Source organism: Chenopodium quinoa, unplaced genomic scaffold (genome assembly GCF_001683475.1).
Source record: "Chenopodium quinoa cultivar QQ74 unplaced genomic scaffold, ASM168347v1, whole genome shotgun sequence".
NCBI classification, from domain to species: Eukaryota; Viridiplantae; Streptophyta; class Magnoliopsida; order Caryophyllales; family Amaranthaceae; genus Chenopodium; species Chenopodium quinoa.
Window position 1 is genome coordinate 840,632 of NW_018742861.1, and position 7,288 is coordinate 847,919.

At 37.8% G+C, this 7,288-nt stretch overlaps 1 long non-coding RNA gene across 1 annotated transcript; it reads left to right on the top strand.

The window, feature by feature from the left end:
* Positions 1 to 357: 357 nt before the first annotated feature.
* LOC110726063 lies at positions 358 to 3,232 on the top strand. The gene is made up of 3 exons (XR_002512302.1): positions 358 to 504; positions 586 to 658; positions 748 to 3,232. It is a non-coding gene; the product is annotated as an uncharacterized LOC110726063 (long non-coding RNA).
* The last annotated feature ends 4,056 nt before the right edge of the window (positions 3,233 to 7,288 follow it).

Below are 7,288 nucleotides of genomic sequence, written 5' to 3' on the forward strand. Positions count from 1 at the left end.
CATATAAAATTGCTCAAAGGACACAAATCAGTCATAGGGAACTCAGTTTGCAACTGAGATATAATCCCCTCACGCAACCTATTAGAAGAGGTAGCTAATATAATATCATCAACACACTACTAAAATTCGGCTAGTTTACATACGACCGTTTATTTACGACCGTCTAAAAAACGGTCGCAATATATAGTTAGAAAATGCAACCGATTAAATACCGGTCGTAGATTTTAATATTGTGACCGTTTAATACTTTTCTGCGACTGTTATAGCAGACGTAATAAGATTCAATTTATTTTTTAAAAAAAACACTAATTACGACCGTCTAAATAGTCGCAGATACAGTCGTGGTTTTTCGGGAACTTAATAAAAACAAAATACAATGAGTTATATAATTGTCTTAGAAAAGGAGGTGGGAAAACGAAGAAGACAAAGAGGCGAATAAGGGCCGCACGACCCCGACCTCCTCTCACCGACGTGGCATTCTCCGACCAGCGTCTCATCTCATCAGTAAGTCCTTTGAATTCTTGTTTTTTATAACAAAATTGATTGAAGTAGTGCAAAAACCCTAACTCTTGGGTCGTAAATCAGGCGGTTCGCTGACCATCGTCGCCAGCACTTCCTATTGCCCGTCACTCCTCCGTTTTTCCTCGCCGCCACCCAGGTAAGTTGTTAAATTCTTTTTTTTTTTGTTTTTTTCGTTTTATTTGGGCGAAAATGGCTAATTTTGGTCGAATTTCACCATGGCTGCAGACTACCGACGCCGACGGTCCGTACTCCAGGCCCTCCTTTTTCCGTTGCCGCATCCTCCCAGCCTCCCCGGTATGTCATCTCAGTTATTTTATTTTTATTTTTATTTTTTTTTTAATTTCTTTAAGTTCTCTACAAACCTTAACTTCCATTTAATTTAATACTCGTTTAATTTTCTGTTTTAGGTTATGCTCATTGCTGGGTTATAAAAATATGGATTTAGTTAACTGAATGGAATTAGATTTATAGAAAATGCTAATGAATCATGAAAAGAAATATATTCATACATAACAGGTGAAAAAAAGTATAGGAGGGGAAAACCTAAATGAATGTGGCAGGTTCAGGACTTATGTGAAGCAAATCCTGAGAGCCCGGGTGTAGATGAAGTAATATGCCCTTGTTCGGTATGTAAGAATAGACGTCTTCATGATGCAAACACAGTAAAACTTCATTTGTATAAGAAAGGGTTTATACCTAATTACTATGAGTGGGTGTCTCATGGTGAAGGGTTCCCTACATCAAGTGTATAACAACCAAAACCTTACCGTGAAATGGTTCTCGATGCTCTTGGGTAGGGGTGAGAGTAGCAGGGTACCCTGTAAAAATCTTAGGATCCAGAACCGGAACCAGTTGCAACAGGTTCCTAAAAATGGGCCGGGAACCGAAACCGGAACCTGTTCAACAGGTTCCTAAAAATTGGGAATCGGAACCGAAACCTGCAGGTTCCGGTTCCTCAACAGGGTACCTTGTCTTTCAAAGTAAGCTTAATAATTACTTGATAAATTTTAACAAAAAGAAAAATAGATGTTCACAATAAAAGCTTACAACTTTAATATAGTACAACAAATATAACAAACTAACACTCATTGTCTAGAATATTTGATACAATATTATAAATACTTGTATTAATACCATTAACTAAACCTTTTAAGAGTAAGATGAAAAATGAATAAGAGGAGGAAGAGAGGTATGTGATGGCTTTTACACAATTTTGATGTAAGAAGGCATTATATTTGGGTTTAAATGATAGGTTCTGATTTTGTGTATCCTACAGGGAACCTGTACTAACAGGGTACCCTACAGGTTCCGGGTCCAAAATTTTATTACCCGAAACCGGAACCTGTTGCAACAGGTTCCCAATTTTATTACTCGGAATCGGAACCTAATCTACAGGTTCCGGGTTTGGAACTTGCAGTTTCGAACAGGTCCCCGTTTCGGTTCTAGGTCAGGGTACCCTGAATTTTTTCTCACCCATACTCTTGGGAGTAATCATGAACCATCGGGTGACGATGGTACTAGTGGTTCAGATGAAGAGCCAAATGCTCAAGCAAAAGCATTTCAAGATCTTTTAAAGGCTGTCAAGCAACTAATGTATGAAGGGAGCTCCATGTCTGTCCTAGAAATGGCATCTCGAATTGTATCTTTGAAATCGGAATACAATTTTCCCCATAGGTGTGTTGATGGGTTTGCTTCATTAATGAACGAAGCAATTCCAAACGATAATAAGATGGGGAAAACATTCTATGATACAAAGAAGATTCTTAACGGACTTGAGCTTCCGCACGAGAAGAATCACACATGCCCAAAGGGTTGTATGTTATTGATAGCATGATATTTTGTATGATTATAGAGTGGTATTTAACATTGAATTTGTGAGGAATCGATGCCTTATTTCATCATTCACTCTATTTTTATGCATTTTTGTGTATTACGTGCTTCACGGGGTTTTTTTTATTGTTTTTTTTATAACATTTTAAGTCCAATGATCACACTACGAAGCATCCCGGGAAGTATGCAAGGAATTTTGAGCAGTGAGGAAATGGAGTGAAGCAATTTCGAAGAAGAAAGAATCAAGATCGAAGAAAGGAAGGAAAATAAAGGCCAAGAAGACCCTACACGGACGTGATAACTCTTGCACGCTCGTGCAGGGGTGTTCCAGAATGACTATTGATACTGCCCAGGTTTGCACGACCGTGCAACATCAAGAACGCCCGTGCAAAACCTTAGGCATGGTCGTGGAAAGCCCTGCACGCCCGTGCAGGGTGTCTTGGTCCAAAACAGTAGCTACTGCTTCAGCATAAGAAGACCTGCACGGACGTGCAACATTTGGCACGCCCGTGCAGCTTGCAAGATACCAAGACAGTAGGTTTCGCCTTCTACTGTCTGATTGTTCATGGCCGCGCACAATGCTTCACGCCCGAGCTGCCTATGCTTCACGCCCGTGCTGCCTATGCTGCACGCTTGTGCCAAGCTACAGTCGAACCCGATTCTTGTTTTCTCCATCTTTTTTTGGGGGTCTTATAAATACCTCCCTTGAACTCATTTGTACGGACCTTCTTCCCTTTTAACTCCCTTAGGCTTATTCTCTTGATTAGTTTATAGTTTTCCTCTCCCTTAGTTTCTAAAAAAACTCAATCATTTGTAAGAATTATTGGAAGTTTCTTCCAACAATTTCAACAATTTCTCAACTTTGAATCTTATTAAGTAATCTGTCTCCTCTATCTCTTGCTCTTAATTTTCAGTTTTTAATTGCTTTGAGTTGATAATTTATCCCTTAATCTTGTTTATTTGCTCTTGCATGTTTAATCCATTCTTGTTCTATCTCTCTCCTAGCTTATTTGAATTCATGAAAACTCTAGATTTAATTGATAGAGTAATTTCCACCATGTTTAGTGAGTAGTCTCTTAGTTAGGGGTTGGGTGAAAACCCAACTAAGCTATGGTTGATTGACTTGGATTTATTCATGTTCTACCTTGGATTGATAGTTTTTTGTGCTTGAATTGATTATTGCATGTGTATTTTGATGGCCACTTTATGCTCATGTGTTCATCCCTCTTCTCACATTGAAAGATGAAGTTTTTAGAGTGAGTCCTTTCTTGTGCAATTGGACTATGCTACCTTCATAACGATGGATGTTTGGTTTCATTAAGTATGATGCTTTAGTATGGTAATTAGGTGAGAAATCCCAATTATTTGTGCTTCATGCTAGTTCGGAATGATCGAGAAACAAACTCGAGCTAGAAACCCACTTCCTATCCTTGATGCTTAATCCTTGTTTTGGTGCTTAATCTAGGAAGTACTTATGTTGTAACTTTGAAAGAAGACAATGTTAAGTTCCTATTCTATCTTCCATGTGTGCTCATGATTTATCCTTGTTATTGATTATTTGGTTTGGTTGGTGTTGAATCATGTTTCCCCTAGCCTTCCTTTATATAGTAGTTAACTAATCAAAACCCAATTTGTGACCGAATTAGCTTACAATCGTTTCATACTCCTGGTTTTCTTTACCCATTCCCTATGGATACGATCCTCTACTTACCCTAGACTTGTCTTAGGTTAGTTTAGGTAGAAATACTATTTGGTTTAGGGTGATTGTCCAACGACCGATTATTCCTATACCAGTTATTTTGGAGAGCTGATGCTGACTTGGATAAGTGTAGAGTGTGCCAAAGGGACAGATACAAAAGGACTTCAAAGGGGTCATTGGTTCCAATAAAAGAACTCGTTTATTTCCCCATCACTCCAAGGCTACAAAGGTTGTTTGCAACAAAGAACATTGCTGAGGAAATGACATGACATTCTAAAAACCCAAGATTCCATGGCACAATGGCGCATCGTAGTGATAGTGAAGCTTGGAAGCACTTGAATAGATCCTTCCCCGATTTCGCATCTGAACTAGAAATGTGAGACTTGGTATGTGTACCGATGGGTTTGCTTTGCATGGCAAGTTTAGGGGGTCAATACTCATGTTGGCCAGTCATTCTGACCCCGTATAACTTGCCTTCATCGATGTGCATGAAGAAACCATTTATGTTCCTTTCTTTGCTTATTCCTGGTCCAAAAAATCCGAAGGGGAACTTGGATGTGTATATGCAACCGTTGATTGAAGAATTGAAGCAATTGTGGGATGTTGGTGCAACAACTTGCGAAATTTCTAGGAGAAAAAACTGCAATCTGTGTGCAGCAGTCTTGTGGACTATAAGCGATTTCCCAACCTATGGTATGCTTTTTGGATGGTCAACAACTGGTAAAAAAGTTTGTCCATATTGTTTGGACAAATCAAAATTTTTTTACCTTGAACATGGTTGTAAAATTGTCATGGTTTGAATTTCCGACAATTTCTTCCTCCCGAACATCCTTTTCGAAACAATAAAACTGCTTTTTTAAGAATAGGGTTGAAAAGGGGTCACCGCCTCACATAATGTCTAGCGGCAAGTTATGGCAATAAGTTCAACACTTGGCAAAGGCAACAGATGGCTCTGAAGCACTCGCAAGCTTGAAAAAGAATAAACTAGGGTGGTTCAAACAAAGCATTCATTGTGAGCTCCCGTACCGGAAGACTCTTCTCCTCCGCCACAACCTCGATGTCATGCATATTGAAAAGAGTTTCTTTGACTAACTAATTCACACGGTGAAGGATGTGAAAAAATAAATTTCAGACACAGTTGCAGCTAAAAATGACATTGCCAAATATTGTAAACGACCACAACTTCATGTGACGGAGGATGCGAGAGGGAAAGACACTTTACTAAAAGCTCCATTCACACTAGATAAGGCTCAAAAGAAAGTGTTATGCGAGTGGGTTAGAAGCTTGAAATTTACCGATGGTTATGCTTCTAATTTGACTAGATGTGTAGAGTTACAAACATGCAAGCTTCGCGGTTTGAAGAGCCACGACTGTCATGTCTTCATGGAGAGATTGTTGCCGGTTGCTTTGAAGGAATTGCTCCCGGTCCATGTTTGGAAAGCTATTACTGAAATTAGTTTATTCTTCCGTGACCTTTGTTGTTCCACCATCAAATTGAGTGATATGGAAAGGTTGGAACACAACATTACAAAAATACTTTGTAAGCTCGAGAAGATATTTCCACCATCGTTCTTCAACTCTATAGAACACTTAACAGTTCACCTGCCATATGAAGCTGGGTTATGTGGTCCTATCCAATATCGTTAGATGTATCCATTTAAAAGGTTTTATTTCCTCCTAATTCATAATTTCAAACATTGTTTATATACATATTGTTGTTTGAATAATATATAACTTATTTAATAATTTTTAAAATTATAGGTTCCTTAATCATTTGAAACGTAAAATTAGCAATAAGGCTAGTGTTGAATAGGGATGGCAATTCAATCTGAGTTCAATTCGAATCCGATCCGATCCGAAGGAAAAAATCCGATCCGAATCCGTTTAATTTGAGTCTGAATCCGAATCCGACAAAATAGGTCCGAATCCGAATAGGAGGCGGATCGGACTTGGACCCTGTGCAGAGTCCAACCGAGTCCGACCCGAGTCTGAGTCCGAATTCGAGTCCGACCCGAGTCCGACCCGAATCCGAGTCCGAGTTCGAGTTCGATCCGAAAACATGCTAAATTTGGGAATCGGGATATTTACAACATATATTAAATCAATTTATCAATTTAGTTTTAATAATTTAGCCCACCTTGACTACTTTATGGCCCAACTTCCTTAATTCAATTACTTCAAAAAAAATAAAAAAAATAAAACTACTAAAAACTAAAAGGATAGTGAACAAAAACCCTAACTCTTCACCTTCACTCTATTGCACATTTGCACAGCCACCATCTTGCATCTTCTTTATATTCAAAGGGGAAAAAACCACCTTATTCACGCAAACCAACGCCGCCCACCACTCCACCAGCTAGGCGACAATCCTATCGACGTTTCGAAGGTTTATCTCTGATTTCCGACCACCTTTGGTGTCCGACCACCTTCCCGACGATTCGAAGGTATTATCTCTGATTTCCTTCATGCTATTTTTGTTTTTTTTTTTGCTAGTTAAATTAAATATGATCATAGATGAACCCTAAATTGTGAAATTGATATGATAATTACTCAAAGAATGAAAGAAACAACAACTTATCTCAGAAACTGCTTCAATGTGCGATTCAATGGAGAGTTGAGTGAGAGGCAGGGGCGCAGGGCAAGCCGTCAAATAAATAAATGGGGTGGGTCTTAAACGTGGGTCAATTTTATTTGATTTTTCTGTTTTTTTTAGTTTAATTTTTCGTAATTTGGTATGTTAGCAGACTTGTTAGCTATATAATCATCTAGTTGCTTCAGTTTTTGTTTTGTTTTGTTTATTATTATTTTGTTTTTAATTTTTGAGTTATTTTATTATTCTCTGATTTCTATGTTTTCATATGATAAATTCTTATTTTTCTCATGTTGTAAGTATGGTTGATTTTTCACATTATATTGACTATGGTTGATTTTTCACATTATATTGACTTATATTTGCATAAATTTTTGACTAAGATTAATTATTATTGATGTTTAGGCTTAAACCATATTGAATCTTCAACATAAACGGCTCCTCCTACAAAACAAACAAAAGGTAGTATCTACATACTCTTTCATATATTATATTTTATGCATAAATTTTGGTTAGTGTTATTTTATGAAATAATGATTAATTTTTAATATTACAATTGTATAAATATGGAAACCGATGAGGCATCTTCTAGTCCGGATGATTGTGAAGAGGTTAATGGCCAACCAACTCATACTAAAACTACTAAG